The sequence below is a fragment of the Miniopterus schreibersii genome, assembly GCF_964146895.1.
Source record: "Miniopterus schreibersii genome assembly, chromosome: 11".
Lineage (NCBI taxonomy): Eukaryota > Metazoa > Chordata > Mammalia > Chiroptera > Miniopteridae > Miniopterus > Miniopterus schreibersii.
The window spans coordinates 73,296,039-73,312,530 of record NC_138111.1 but is presented as its reverse complement, the minus strand read 5'-3'; the positions used below and the strand labels follow the sequence as shown (position 1 = coordinate 73,312,530).

Sequence of the window (16,492 nt, the reverse complement as noted above, 5' to 3'; positions counted from 1 at the left end):
CCAATCCTAACCCTAACCGTCTCTCTAACCCTAGCCCTCAACATAACCCTAACCCTAGGTCCAATCCTAATCCTAACCGTCTCTCTAACCCTAGCCCTCAACATAACCCTAACCCTAGGTCCAATCCTAACCCTAACCGTCTCTCTAACCCTAGCCCTCAACATAACCCTAACCCTAGGTCCAAACCTCACCCTAACCGTCTCTCTAACCCTAGTCCTCAACATAACCCTAATCCTAGATCCAACCTAACCCTAACCGTCACTCTAACCCTAGCCCTCAACATAACCCTATACCCTAGGTCCAATCCTAACCCTAACCGTCTCTCTAACCCTAGCCCTCAACATAACCCTAAGCCTAGGTCCAATCCTAACACTAACCGTCTCTCTAACCGTAGCCCTCAACATAACCCTAACCCTAGGTCCAATCCTAACCCTAACCGTCTCTCTAACCCTAGCCCTAAAGATAACCCTAACCCTAGGTGCAATCTTCACCCTAACCGTCTGTCTAACCCTAGCCCTTAACCTAACCCTAACCCTAGGTGCAAACCTAGCCCTAACCGTCTCTCTAACCCTAGCCCTCAACATAACCCTAATCCTAGGTCCAATCCTAACCCTAACCGTCTCTCTAACCCTAGCCCTCAACGTAACCCTAACCCTAGGTCCAGCCCTCACCCTAACCGTCTCTCTAACCCTAGCCCTCAACATAACCCTAACCGTAGGTCCAGTCCTCACCCTAACCATCTCTCTAACCCTAGCCCTCAACATAACCCTAACCCTAGGTCCAATCCTAACCCTAACCGTCTCTCTAACCCTAGCCCTCAACATAACCCTAACCCTAGGTCCAATCCTAATCTAACCGTCTCTCTAACCCTAGCCCTCAACATAACCCTAACCCTAAGTCCTATCCTAACCCTAACCGTCTCTCTAACCCTAGCCCTCAACATAACCCTAACCCTAGGTCCAAACCTCACCCTAACCGTCTCTCTAAACCTAGTCCTCAACATAACCCTAATCGTAGGTCCAACCTAACCCTAACCGTCTCTCTCACCCTAGCCCTCAACATAACCTTAACCCTAGGTCCAATCCTAACCCTAACCGTCTCTCTAACCCTAGCCCTCAACCTAACCCTAACCCTAGGTCCAAAACTAGCCCTAACCGTCTGTCTAACCCTAGCCCTCAACCTAACCGTAACCCTAGGTCCAAACCTAGCCCTAACCGTCTCTCTAACCCTAGCCCTTAACATAACATTAACCCTAGGTCCAATCCTAACCCTAACCGTCTCTCTAAGCCTAGCCCTCAACATAACCCTAACCCTAGGTCCAATCCTCACCCTAACCGTCTCTCTAACCCTAGCCCTCAACATAACCCTAACCCTAGGTCCAATCCTCACCCTTACCGTCTCTCTAAACCTAGCCCTCAACATAACCCTAACCCTAGGTCCAATACTAACACTAACCGTCTCTCTAACCCTAGCCCTCAACATAACCCTAACCCTAGGTCCAATCCTAATCCTAACCGTCTCTCTGAACCTAGCCCTCAACATACCCCTAACCCTAGGTCCAATCCTAACCCTAACCGTCTCTCTAACCCTAGCCCTCAACATAACCCTAACCCTAGGTCCAAACCTCACCCTAACCGTCTCTCTTACCCTAGTCTTCAACATAAACCTAATCCTAGGTCCAACCTAACCCTAACCGTCTCTCTAACCCTATCCCTCAACATAACCTTAACCCTAGGTCCAAACTTAAACCTAACCGTCTCTCTAACCCTAGCCCTCAACATAACCCTAACCCTAGGTCCAATCCTAACCATAACCGTCTCTCTAACCCTAGCCCTCAACATACCCTAACCCTAGGTCCAATCCTAACCCTAACCGTCTCTCTAACCCTAGCCCTCAACATAACCCTAACCCTAGGACCAATCCTAATCCTAACCGTCTCTCTATCCCTAGCCCTCAACATAACCCTAACCCTAGGTCCAATCCTAACCCTAACCGTCTCTCTAACCCTAGCCCTCAACATAACCCTAACTCTAGGTCCAAACCTCACCCTAACCGTCTCTCTAACCCTAGTCCTCAACATAACCCTAACCCTAGGTCCAATCCTCACCCTTACCGTCTCTCTAAACCTAGCCCTCAACATAACCCTAACCCTAGGTCCAATACTAACCCTAACCGTCTCTCTAACCCTAGCCCTCAACATAACCCTAACCCTAGGTCCAATCCTAACCCTAACCGCCTCTCTAACCCTAGCCCTCAACATAACCCTAACCCTAGGTCCATTCCTAACCCTAACCGTCTCTCTAACCCTAGCCCTCAACATAACCCTAACCCTGGGTCCAATCCTAACCCAAAATTCTCTCTAACCCTAGCCCTCAACATAACCCTAACCCTAGGTCCAATCCCAACCCTAATCCTCTCTCTAACCCTAGCCCTCAACATAACCCTAACCCTAGGTCCAATCTTCACCCAAACCGTCTCTCTAGCCCTAGCCCTCAACATAACCTTAACCTAGGTCCAATCCTAACCCTAACCGTCTCTCTAACCCTGGCCCTCAACATAACCCTAACCCTAGGTCCAATCCTAACCCTAACCGTCACTCTAAACTTAGCCCTCAACATAACCGAAACCCTAGGTCCAATCCTAACCCTAACCGTCTCTCTAACCCTAGCCCTCAACATAACCCTAACCCTAAGTCCAACCATAACCCTAACCGTCACTGTAACCCTAGCCCTAAACATAACCCTAACCCTAGGTCCAATCCTAACCCTAACCGTCTGTCTAACCCTAGCCCTCAACCTAACCCTAACCCTAGGTCCAATACTAGCCCTAACCGTCTCTCTAACCCTAGCCCTCAACATAACCTTAACCCTAGGTCCAATCCTAACCCTAACCGTCTCTCTAACCCTAGCCCTCAACATAACCCTAACCCTAGGTCCAATCCTAACCCTAACCGTCTCTCTAACCCTAGCCCTCAACATAACCCTAACCCTTGGTCCAATATTCACCCTAAAATTCTGTCTAACCCTAGCCCTCAACCTAACACTAACCCTAGGTCCAATCCTAACCCTAACCATCTCTCTAACCCTAGTACTCAACCTAACCATAAACCAAGGTCCAATCCTAACCCTAACCGTCTCTCTAATCCTAGCCCTCAACATAACCCTAACCCTAGGTCCAATCCTAACCCTAACCGTCTCTCTAACCCTAGCCCTCAACATAACCCTAACCCTAGGTCCAATCCTAACCCTAACCGTCTCTCTAACCCTAGCCCTCAACATAACCCTAACCCTAGGTGCAATCTTCACCCTAACCGTCTGTCTAACCCTAGCCCTCAACATAACCCTAACCCTAGGTCCAATCCTAACCCTAACCGTCTCTTTTACCATAGCCCTCAACATAACCATAACCCTTGGTCCAATCCTAAACCTAATCGTCTCTCGAACCCTAGCCCTCAACATAACCCTAACCCTAGGTCCAATCTTCACCCTAACCGTCTGTCTAACCCTAGCCCTCAACCTAACCCTAACCCTAGGTCCAATCCTAGCCCTAACCGTCTCTCTAACCCTAGCCCTCAACATAACCCTAACCCTAGGTCCAATCGTAACCCTAACCGTCTCTCTAACCCTAGACCTCAACATAACCCTAACCCTAGGTCCAATCCTAACCCTAACCGTCTCTCTAACCCTAGCCCTCAAAATAACCCTAACCCTAGGTCCAATCCTAACCCTAACCGTCTCTGTGACCCTAGCCCTCAAGATAACCCTAACCCTAGTTCCAATCCTAACCCTAACCGACTCTCTAACCCTAGCCCTCAACATAACCCTAACCCTAGGTCCAATCTTAACCCTAACCGTCTGTCTAACCCTAGCCCTAAACCTAACCCTAACCCTAGGTCCAATCCTAGCCCTTACCGTCTCTCTAACCCTAGCCCTCAACATAACCTTAACCTTAGGTCCAATCATAACCCTAACCGTCTCTCTAACCCTAGCCCTCAACATAACCCTAACCCTAGGTCCAATCCTCACCCTAACCGTCTCTCTAACCCTAGCCCTCAACATAACCCTAACCCTAGGTCCAATCCTAACCCTAACCGTCTCTCTAAACCTAGCCCTCAACGTAACCCTAACCCTAGGTCCAATCCTAACCCTAACCGTCTCTCTAACCCTAGCCCTCAACGTAACCCTAACCCTAGGTCCAATCCTAACCCTAACCGTCTCTCTAACCCTAGCCCTCAACATAACCCTAACCCTAGGTCCAATCCTAATCCTAACCGTCTCTCTAACCCTAGCCCTCAACATAACCCTAAGCCTAGGTCCAATCCTACCCCTAACCGTCTCTCTAAGCCCAGCCCTCAACATAACCCTAACCCTAGGGTCAAACCTCACCCTAACCGTCTCTCTAACCGTAGTCCTCAACATAACCCTAATCCTAGGTCGAACCTAACCCTAACCGTCTCTCCTCCCTAGACCTCAACATAACCTTAACCCTAGGTCCAATCCTAAACCTAACCGTCTCTCTAACCCTAGCCCTCAACATAACCCTAACCCTAGGTCCAATCCTAACCCTAACAGTCTCTCTAAGCCTAGCCCTCAACATAACCCTAACCCTAGGTCCAATCCTCACCCTAACCGTCTCTCTAACCCTAGTCCTCAACATAACCCTAACCCTAGGTCCAATCCTAACCCTAACCGTCTCTCTAACCCTAGCCCTCAACATAACCCTAACCCTAGGTCCAAACCTAATCCTAACCGTCTCTCTAACCCTAGTCCTCTACATAACCCTAACCCTAGGTCCAATCCTAACCCTAACCATCTCTCTAACCCTAGCCCTCAAATAACCCTAACCCTAGGTCCAATCCTCACCCTTACCGTCTCTCTAAACCTAGCCCTCAACATACCCCTAACCCTAGGTCCAATACTAACCCTAACCGTCTCTCTAACCCTAGCCCTCAACATAACCCTAACCCTAGGTCCAATCCTAACCCTAACCGCCTCTCTAACCCTAGCCCACAACATAACCTAACCCTAGGTCCAATCCTAACCCTAACCGTCTCTCTAACCCTAGCCCTCAACATAACCCTAACCCTGGTCCAATCCTAACCCTAACCGTCTCTCTAACCCTAGCCCTCAACATAACCCTAACCCTAGGTCCAATCCTAACCCTAACCGTCTCTCTAACCCTAGCCCTCAACATAACCCTAACCCTAGGTGCAATCTTCACCCTAATCATCTCTCTAACCCTAGCCTTCAACATAACCTTAACCCTAGGTCCAATCCTAACCCTAACCGTCTCTCTAACCCTAGCCCTCAACATAACCCTAACCCTAGGTCCAATCCTAACCCTAACCGTCACTCTAACCCTAGCCCTCAACATAACCCTAACCCTAGGTCCAATCCTAACCCTAACCATCTCTCTAACCCTAGCCCTCAACATAACCCTAACCCTAAGTCCAACCATAACCCTAACCGTCACTCTAATCCTAGCCCTAAACATAACCCTAACCCTAGGTCCAATCCTAACCCTAACCGTCTCTCTAGCCCTAGCCCTCAACATAAGCCTAACCCTAGGTCCAATCCTAACCCTAACCGTCTCTGTGACCCTAGCCCTCAACATAACCCTAACTCTAGGTCCAATCCTAACCCTAACCGTCTCTCTAACCCAAACCCTAAACATAACCCTAACCCTAGGTCCAATCTTCACCCTAACCATCTGTCTAACCCTAGCCCTCAACCTAACCCTAACCCTAGGTCCAATACTAGCCCTAACCGTCTCTCTAACCCTAGCCCTCAACATAACCCTAACCCTAGGTGCAACCCGAACCCTAACCGTCTCTCTAACCCTAGCCCTCAACATAACCCTAACCCTAGGTCCAATCCTAACCCTAACCGTCTCTTTGACCCTAGCCCTCAACATAACCCTAACCCTAGGTCCAAACCTCACCCTAACCGTCTCTCTTACCCTAGTCCTCAACATAAACCTAATCCTATGTCCAACCTAACCCTAACCGTCTCTCTAACCCTATCCCTCAACATAACCTTAACCCTAGGTCCAATCTTAGCCCTAACCGTCTCTCTAACCCTAGCCCTCAACATAACCCTAACCCTAGGTCCAATCCTAACCATAACCGTCTCTCTAACCCTAGCCCTCAACATAACCCTAACCCTAGGTCCAATCCTAACCCTAACCGTCTCTCTAACCCTAGCCCTCAACATAACCCTAACCCTAGGTCCAATCCTAATCCTAACCGTCTCTCTATCCCTAGCCCTCAACATAACCCTAACCCTAGGTCCAATCCTAACCCTAACCGTCTCTCTAACCCTAGCCCTCAACATAACCCTAACCCTAGGTCCAAGCCTCACCCTAACCGTCTCTCTAACCCTAGTCCTCAACATAACCCTAATCCTAGATCCAACCTAACCCTAACCGTCTCTCTAACCCTAGCCCTCAACATAACCTTAACCGTAGGTCCAATCCTAACCCTAACCGTCTCTCTAACCCTAGCCCTCAACATAACCCTAACCCTAGGTCCAATCCTAACCCTAACCGTCTCTCTAACCCTATACCTCAACATAACCCTAACCCTAGGTCCAATCCTAACACTAACCGTCTCTCTAACCATAGCCCTCAACATAACCCTAACCCTAGGTCCAATCCTAACCCTAACCGTCTCTCTAACCCTAGCCCTCAACATAACCCTAACCCTAGGTGCAATCTTCACCCTAACCGTCTGTCTAACCCTAGCCCTCAACCTAACCCTAACCCTAGGTCCAAACCTAGCCCTAACCGTCTCTCTAACCCTAGCCCTCAACATAACCCTAACCCTAGGTCCAATCCTAACCCTAACCGTCTCTCTAACCCTAGCCCTCAACGTAAACCTAACCCTAGGTCCAATCCTCACCCTAACCGTCTCTCTAACCCTAGCCCTCAACATAACCCTAACCCTAGGTCCAATCCTAATCTAACCGTCTCTCTAACCCTAGCCCTCAACATAACCCTAACCCTAAGTCCAATCCTAACCCTAACCGTCTCTCTAAACATAGCCCTCAACATAACCCTAACCCTAGGTCCAAACCTCACCCTAACCGTCTCTCTAAACCTAGTCCTCAACATAACCCTAATCCTAGGTCCAACCTAACCCTAACCGTCTCTCTCACCCTAGCCCTCAACATAACCTTCACCCTAGGTCCAATCCTAACCCTAACCGTCTCTCTAACCCTAGCCCTCAACATAACCCTAACCCTAGGTCCAATCCTAACCCTAACCATCTCTCTAACCCTAGCCCTCAACATAACCCTAACCCTAAGTCCAACCATAACCCTAACCGTCACTCTAATCCTAGCCCTAAACATAACCCTAACCCTAGGTCCAATCCTAACCCTAACCGTCTCTCTAGCCCTAGCCCTCAACATAAGCCTAACCCTAGGTCCAATCCTAACCCTAACCGTCTCTGTGACCCTAGCCCTCAACATAACCCTAACTCTAGGTCCAATCCTAACCCTAACCGTCTCTCTAACCCAAACCCTAAACATAACCCTAACCCTAGGTCCAATCTTCACCCTAACCATCTGTCTAACCCTAGCCCTCAACCTAACCCTAACCCTAGGTCCAATACTAGCCCTAACCGTCTCTCTAACCCTAGGCCTCAACCTAACCCTAACCCTAGGTCCAACCCTAACCCTAACCGTCTCTCTAACCCTAGCCCTCAACATAACCCTAACCCTAGGTCCAATCCTAACCCTAACCGTCTCTTTGACCCTAGCCCTCAACATAACCCTAACCCTAGGTCCAATCCTAACCCTAACCCTCTCTCTAACCGTAGCCCTCAACATAACCCTAACCCTAGGTCCAATATTCACCCTAACCGTCTGCCTAAACCTAGCCCTCAGCCTAACCCTATCTCTAGTTCGAAACCTAGCCCTAACCCTCTCTCTAACCCTAGCCCTCAACATAACCCTAATCCTAGGTCCAACCTAACCCTAACCCTCTCTCTAAGCCTAGCCCTCAACATAACCCTATCCCTAGGTCCAATCCTCACCCTAACCGTGTCTCTAACCCTAGCACTCAACATAACCCTAACCCTAGGTCCAATCCTCACCCTAACCGTCTCTCTAACCCTAACCCTCAACATAACCCTAACCCTAGGTCCAAACCTAACCCTAACCGTCTCTCTAACCCTAGCCCTCAACATAACCCTAACCCTAGGTCCAATCCTAACCCTAACCGTCTCTCTAACACTAGCCCTCAACATAGCCCTAACCCTAGGTCCAATCCTCACCCTTACCGTCTCTCTAAACCTAGCCCACAACATAACCCTAACCCTAGGTCCAATACTAACCCTAACCGTCTCTCTAACCCTAGCCCTCAACATAACCCTAACCCTAGGTCCAATCCTAATCCTAACCGTCTCTCTGAACCTAGCCCTCAACATACCCCTAACCCTAGGTCCAATCCTAACCCTAACCGTCTCTCTAACCCTAGCCCTCAACATAACACTAACCCTAGCTCCAAACCTCACCCTAACCGTCTCTCTTACCCTAGTCCTCAACATAAACCTAATCCTAGGTCCAACCTAACCCTAACCGTCTCTCTAACCCTATCCCTCAACATAACCGTAACCCTAGGTCCAATCTTAGCCCTAACCGTCTCTCTAACCCTAGCCCTCAACATAACCCTAACCCTAGGTCCAAACCTCACCCTAACCGTCTCTCTAAACCTAGTCCTCAACATAACCCTAATCGTAGGTCCAACCTAACCCTAACCGTCTCTCTCACCCTAGCCCTCAACATAACCTTAACCCTAGGTCCAATCCTAACCCTAACCGTCTCTCTAACCCTAGCCCTCAACCTAACCCTAACCCTAGGTCCAAAACTAGCCCTAACCGTCTGTCTAACCCTAGCCCTCAACCTAACCGTAACCCTAGGTCCAAACCTAGCCCTAACCGTCTCTCTAACCCTAGCCCTTAACATAACATTAACCCTAGGTCCAATCCTAACCCTAACCGTCTCTCTAAGCCTAGCCCTCAACATAACCCTAACCCTAGGTCCAATCCTCACCCTAACCGTCTCTCTAACCCTAGCCCTCAACATAACCCTAACCCTAGGTCCAATCCTCACCCTTACCGTCTCTCTAAACCTAGCCCTCAACATAACCCTAACCCTAGGTCCAATACTAACACTAACCGTCTCTCTAACCCTAGCCCTCAACATAACCCTAACCCTAGGTCCAATCCTAATCCTAACCGTCTCTCTGAACCTAGCCCTCAACATACCCCTAACCCTAGGTCCAATCCTAACCCTAACCGTCTCTCTAACCGTAGCCCTCAACATAACCCTAACCCTAGGTCCAAACCTCACCCTAACCGTCTCTCTTACCCTAGTCTTCAACATAAACCTAATCCTAGGTCCAACCTAACCCTAACCGTCTCTCTAACCCTATCCCTCAACATAACCTTAACCCTAGGTCCAATCTTAAACCTAACCGTCTCTCTAACCCTAGCCCTCAACATAACCCTAACCCTAGGTCCAATCCTAACCATAACCGTCTCTCTAACCCTAGCCCTCAAAATACCCTAACCCTAGGTCCAATCCTAACCCTAACCGTCTCTCTAACCCTAGCCCTCAACATAACCTTAACCCTAGGTCCAATCCTAACCCTAACCGTCTCTCTAACCCTAGCCCTCAACATAACCCTAACCCTAGGTCCAATCCTAACCCTAACCGTCTCTCTAACCCTAGCCCTCAACATAACCCTAACCCTTGGTCCAATATTCACCCTAAAATTCTGTCTAACCCTAGCCCTCAACCTAACACTAACCCTAGGTCCAATCCTAACCCTAACCATCTCTCTAACCCTAGTACTCAACCTAACCATAAACCAAGGTCCAATCCTAACCCTAACCGTCTCTCTAATCCTAGCCCTCAACATAACCCTAACCCTAGGTCCAATCCTAACCCTAACCGTCTCTCTAACCCTAGCCCTCAACATAACCCTAACCCTAGGTCCAATCCTAACCCTAACCTGCCGGAGCCAGCCGGCAGGCGAACGAGGACCTGATTGAGGGGGTGAGGATTAGAAAAGAAAGACTCATAGAAAAGGATGGGATCGGGAGGGCTACAGCCAAGGCAGAGCTGAGCTGAGCTGAGCCGGGCTGCGCCCCGAGTTTATTGATTACAAGCTTTTTATAGTGCACCCAGACCACAATACCCAAAACAGTGACCTTTTACCCAGTTCCTGCTCTGCACAAACATTCTTGTTTGTCTAGACACTCTGTCTCCAAGTCAAGGTCTTTGTGCAGGGTTTCTACTCCCTAAAGCAAAGGACACTATGTAATCTTAACTAAGCTACAGGAGGCAGAGGTGCTAGCTCTGCCGACCCACCCTGCGGGTCAACGTGCCAGAGATTTCTCTCTAAGGCGACGCTAGGGTCGGCGAGCCCCTGGAGAGACTCCAGGGCAGCACCCTACCAGGCAGAGGTGCTAGCTCTGCCGACCCACCCTGCGGGTCAACGTGCCAGAGATTTCTCTCTAAGGCGACGCTAGGGTCGGCGAGCCCCTGGAGAGACTCCAGGGCAGCACCTTGCCAGGGAGACTATTCAGGAGGGGCAGCCAGCCGGCTCCCCACATCTCCCCCTTTCTTTTCTAAACTAAAGACTTAGGCTCTAAAGCTTTTGGGCGGGTATGCAGGTGGAGAGTATGTAGTCCTATTTTTAGGACTTTAATATCTCTCATGAGTGTTTTCAGTATGCAGGGTGTTATTAAAAAACCAAGGACAACGAGAGTAGCCAATCCGGCCATTCCAACAATTCCATGTTTCCAATCTGTTGCTGAGAGGAAATGTCCCCTCATTCCATTAACCCAAGATTGCGCCATTTCTGCAAGTGAGGTGTCTATCTTAGGCGCTTCCCTCAAGGCCAGAATTTCTTGGTGGAGTTGTATTAAGTCTAGAGAGACATTACCATCATGCCAGACCCCTGCTAAATGCTTTTGCACTCTGTCCCAGGGGTAGGAAGAGCTGTTATATTCCTTACGGGTCACGCAAATGTGTTTAAAATCAGCATGACAGTCTAAGTCTAGCCGTAGTTTTAAGCTTTGCACTTCTCGCCCTATGATGGTAAGGGTGTCATAAAGTGCATTAAGTCTTTCTTCTATTTTTAAATCTATCGCTTCCTGGGTTCCTAGTGCTTGAGTAACATTGGCACTAAGTTGATTCACCTGATGTGCTGTTTGTATACTTTGAGACAGCGATACGGCCGCGGTGACACTGGCCGCAATGACGGCCACCAGGGCAGTAATGCCTGCAATTAGGAGGCCGATAAATTTCTTGCTCCGCAGGAGGAGCTCGGTGGCCTCTTTGATCACCTGAAGCCCTCTATCATTATACCATTCCCCAGAAATATTTACAGGAATCATTACAAAGGTGGGTTGATACATGACCATAAGTTGATAGTTCAGAGATACATTATACACACAATTACTGATGGTACAATTATTGCATTGGATCTGCCAATATGAGGCATCCCGAATAATATTCAGGGCGCCCACGAGTAGGGCATAGGGTGGTGGGACACAGGCTTGTATTTTACGGAATCGTTGTGTCTGCCCCATGAGGACTGCTGTATTTCCCCGTTTGTCATTGGTATAGATGTCTCCCCCCATGGCAGCAACGAGTCGCCACAGCTGAGTTTGAAATGGCCCCTGGTTCACTGACCAAAAAGACTCGGCAAGGGCCTTCCATTCCGGGCCTGAAGCAGACCAGTCATGGATTGGGGACCCCCCAGTTGCATTGATTAATACACCAAGTTTCCCTCTACAGTTCATCCAATGTGGTTGCTTTGTACGATTGGTGAGATCAGGTTCACAGATAGGCACCCCTTCCGGGGGATTTGTGGCGCTGCCCACAGCGATCTTACTAGGATACCATAGGTCCACATGCCAATGTGTCCAATCTGAAACCGATAAAGTCCAAGGCTGTTGACGGCATCCTCCTCGCCTGGTCGGTCAGTTGCGCGAGGGTCTCCGTCACCGAGTTCTGGGGCGCTGGGTTCCGTCGAGATGGAGCTCGGCCGCGCAGGGGCGTTCTGGAACGCATGCCGTACCAGCCTCTCCGGGAGCCACCGCGGCGCTTCAGCATCCTGTGGAAAAACACACACATGCCCTCGGCCCCAGATTAATACCGGATCTGGCCCATGCCAAGCCCCATCAAGCGGATCCTTCCATCTCACCAAGGCTTGGTGCTTAGATGAACTCGGCTGCCAAAGCCTTTGGGCTGCAGAGTGGCCTTCAGCATCCAAAATTAAAAAATTAAGAATAAAAAGAGCATGATTTAATTGATTCTGGGGGGTTAGGGGGTACAGCTCCCCCTTTTTTATTCTAATTAATTGATTTTTGAGGGTGCTGTGCGCACGCTCGACTATGCCTTGGCCCTGTGGGTTGTAAGGGATTTCAGTCTTGCTCTGAATTCCTAGTTGGGCGCAAAAATTCTGAAAACGCTGGCTAGTGTAACCAGGGCCATTATCAGTTTTTATTATTTTAGGTTGTCCTATAATGGCCATGCAGCGTAAGCAGTGAGCAATAACTTGAGTACTGGACTCACCCGGCAAGGCCGAGGCTATTATAAAGTCTGAATACGTGTCCACTGTAACATGAACAAATTTTTGTCTACCAAAGCTAGGGATATGGGTGACATCCATTTGCCACAGATGGTTGGGCAGCAGCCCTCGGGGGTTGACTCCATAATGAGGAATAGTGGTAAGAGCAGGACATGTGGGGCAGTCTTTTACTATTTGACGAGCCGCCTCTCTGGTGATTTTGAACTGGAGTCGGAGAGTATGCGCATTTTGGTGGTGCAGGGCATGGGATGCCTGGGCGGCGGGCACTCCGACGAGGTAAAGTCGGGTGGCTTCGTCTGCCCGTCTATTGCCATTAGCTAAAGGCTCAGGTAAATTAGTGTGGGCGCGGATGTGCCCAAAATAACAAGAGTGACTGCGATTTAAAATGGCTGTTTGTATGGCCAGAAATAATTGCTGCACAGTGGAGTTAGTGGTGCCAATAAAGGGCACAGTTTCAATACATGAGAGCCCTCGGACTACATAGTGACTGTCAGATATGATGTTTATAGGCTTGTGTGCAAAGTCAATAAGCACTCGACATACAGCAGCTAATTCAACCTCTTGGACTGAAGAATAGGGGGTGGCCCATCTGACAACTCGTTGCTCATGCACGTAGGCGGCGGTGCCCGATGAAGAGCCATCAGTAAATACCGTGTCAGCATCGGGTAAAGGCTGGTTCGTCACTATCTTAGGAAAGATAACAGAATGCCTGAGAAAAAACTGTAAAAGTTTATTTGGAGGGTAATGATTGTCCACCTGTCCTGGGAATTCAGCTAGAGCAATGCCCCAAGGTGTGCATTTCTGGAATAACCAGTTTATCTGGGCCTGAGAATAAGGCACTAAGATGGCCGCAGGCTCTCGTCCGAAATATCGGCAAGATTCTTCTCGAGCCTGTTGGATAAGAATTGCCACATGCTCGTAATAAGGGGTTAACACTCGAGCAGGTGAAGATGGGAGATGCACCCAGCGGAGTGGGCGGTCCTGCCATAGGACGGCCGTGGGGGAGTGGGTGGTGGCCAGGATGCAGGCATACCAAGGCTTGCTATAATCACAAAAAGTCGCCTGCTGTGATTTTATGGCTGTCTCGACTCTTTGTAGGGCCGCCCGTCCCGCCTGTGTAAGTTGTCTTGGCGAAGACGGGCTTGAGTCACCCTTGAGAATGTCAAACAGGGGTTTTAACTCTCCAGTAGTTAAGCCTAAATAAGGTCTGATCCAATTAATGTCTCCAAGCAGCTTTTGAAAGTCATTTAGAGTATGAAGGTCGTCCACTCTGATGGACACCTTCTGACAAGAAAATAGGTCAGGCTGAAGATGAAACCCCAAGTAAGCAAATGGAGGATGACGCTGCACCTTCTCTGGGGCAATAATCAACCCCTGCTTACTCAAGTCCTGTTCAAGGTCTGCAAAAGCCCTAAGTAAAATTCCTTCTTGACTAGCTGCAATTAATATATCATCCATATAGTGACACAAATAGATAGTGGGATAGATCCGCCGGACTCGGGACAGAGTTGCGGCTACAAATTTTTGACACAAGGTGGGGCTATTTGCCATCCCCTGCGGCAGCACTCTCCACAGGTATCGTTGCATGGGTTCTTTGAAATTTGCTGATGGGACACTAAAAGCAAATCTCTTGCAATCCTGTGGATGAAGGGGAATAGTATAAAAACAGTCTTTCAGGTCAATAATTATTTTGAAAGTGCCTCGGGGGATGGCCGCAGGAGTGGGCAGTCCTGGCTGAAGAGCGCCCATAAGTTCCATAGTCTCATTAACTTTTCTTAAATCCTGGAGCAATCTCCACTTTCCAGATTTCTTTTTAATAACAAATATGGGGGAATTTCAGGGGGAGTTAGAAGGCTCTATGTGGCCCTGCCGGAGCTGGTCCTGCACCAGGTCCTTAGCGGCAGCTATTTTTTCCTCAGACAGGGACCATTGATCTACCCACACAGGCTGATCTGATTTCCAAGTTATCTTATCAGCGTGGGTAACAGGAATATCAAAGGCCCCACCTAAAAATACCCTAGGCCTGTGCGACTAGGGCGTGGCTGGGGCTGCAAAGGTTTCGTAATTCCATCTCCAGCCTTTTCTGTGCTAGGGCAAACAGGGCACGCTCTCGGGGGTCTAGTATTTTAACCCCTGCCTGTCCAGCGTGCGGCAAGGCAGTCCTCGCTGCAGCAACACCAAAACCCGTCCCAGGGTAACTAGAGGGGTCATCTGTACCTCCTCTCATCCCGCCAGAGCCTGGACCCTGTAAGAGATCTCTCATCTGTTGTAACATTCCCTGCATCTTGCTCTGTACCTCCTCCGCGGTGGCTGCGGAGGGGGTAGGGCCAGACCTTTTTGTGCACTCTTCAGAAAGAAAAGCAAACTCCCCATATCTCTCTCTCTCATACTCTGCAGCGGCTTCTTCAAGATCTCCCTCTTCCTTTGGGGTTAGTCTATCAGGCCGGCTATTGCCAACAAGAGGCCCCGGCTCCAGCGGGGGAGCGGTGGCCACATCCTCAGAGTGTGGATCTTTCACAGAGTCAGCACGGACCTCTAGGGGAGGATTCATGCGGGTGCCTTCATGGCGTGGGTCAAGGCTGTCCCTAACCAAATTCCAAAGAGAAAAAGTTTCTACTGGCATCTTTTGGGGTCCATGGGCCTGAAAATATCCCTGCAAGCGTTCTCTTACCTTATTCCAAGTTTCTAAATTCACCGTGCCCTCCTCAGGGAACCAGGGGCACACTTCCTCCACAAACTGCAAAAATGTACGCAGTTGTGAGGTACTAACCTTGGCGCCCCTAGAACGGAGCATTGTTTTTAAGACTTGTGCGAACAGCATTCTACTATTCTCCTGTCCCATAATTTCCTTACTCCCGATGTACTAACCGCCCTCTCCGCTACCGTGGTTGCACTTACCCAGTAGCAATGCGCGCTCCCCGAGCGGTGTCCTCTACCGTTGTCCCAGGTTTTCAGGTCCCTGTTCGGGCGCCACTTGCCGGAGCCAGCCGGCAGGCGAACGAGGACCTGATTGAGGGGGTGAGGATTAGAAAAGAAAGACTCATAGAAAAGGATGGGATCGGGAGGGCTACAGCCAAGGCAGAGCTGAGCTGAGCTGAGCCGGGCTGCGCCCCGAGTTTATTGATTACAAGCTTTTTATAGTGCACCCAGACCACAATACCCAAAACAGTGACCTTTTACCCAGTTCCTGCTCTGCACAAACATTCTTGTTTGTCTAGACACTCTGTCTCCAAGTCAAGGTCTTTGTGCAGGGTTTCTACTCCCTAAAGCAAAGGACACTATGTAATCTTAACTAAGCTACAGGAGGCAGAGGTGCTAGCTCTGCCGACCCACCCTGCGGGTCAACGTGCCAGAGATTTCTCTCTAAGGCGACGCTAGGGTCGGCGAGCCCCTGGAGAGACTCCAGGGCAGCACCCTACCAGGCAGAGGTGCTAGCTCTGCCGACCCACCCTGCGGGTCAACGTGCCAGAGATTTCTCTCTAAGGCGACGCTAGGGTCGGCGAGCCCCTGGAGAGACTCCAGGGCAGCACCTTGCCAGGGAGACTATTCAGGAGGGGCAGCCAGCCGGCTCCCCACACTAACCGTCTCTCTAACCCTAGCCCTCAACATAACCCTAACCCTAGGTGCAATCTTCACCCTAACCGTCTGTCTAACCCTAGCCCTCAACATAACCCTAACCCTAGGTCCAATCCTAACCCTAACCGTCTCTTTTACCATAGCCCTCAACATAACCATAACCCTTGGTCCAATCCTAAACCTAATCGTCTCTCGAACCCTAGCCCTCAACATAACCCTAACCCTAGGTCCAATCTTCACCCTAACCGTCTGTCTAACCCTAGCCCTCAACCTAACCCTAACCCTAGGTCCAATCCTAGCCCTAACCGTC

The 16,492-nt window shown here is 49.7% G+C and overlaps 1 long non-coding RNA gene across 2 annotated transcripts; it reads left to right on the top strand.

Annotated features, from left to right (window-relative positions):
- Window positions 1-10,097: 10,097 nt before the first annotated feature.
- Window positions 10,098-15,717, top strand: LOC308563925. 2 transcript variants are annotated; one of them, XR_013999865.1, is made up of 4 exons: window positions 10,098-10,465; window positions 10,582-10,970; window positions 11,389-12,131; window positions 15,509-15,717. It is a non-coding gene; the product is annotated as an uncharacterized lncRNA (long non-coding RNA). The 2 variants fall into 2 exon arrangements; XR_013999866.1 differs by lacking the exon at window positions 15,509-15,717 and having other exon boundaries at window positions 11,389-12,843.
- Window positions 15,718-16,492: the final 775 nt, after the last annotated feature.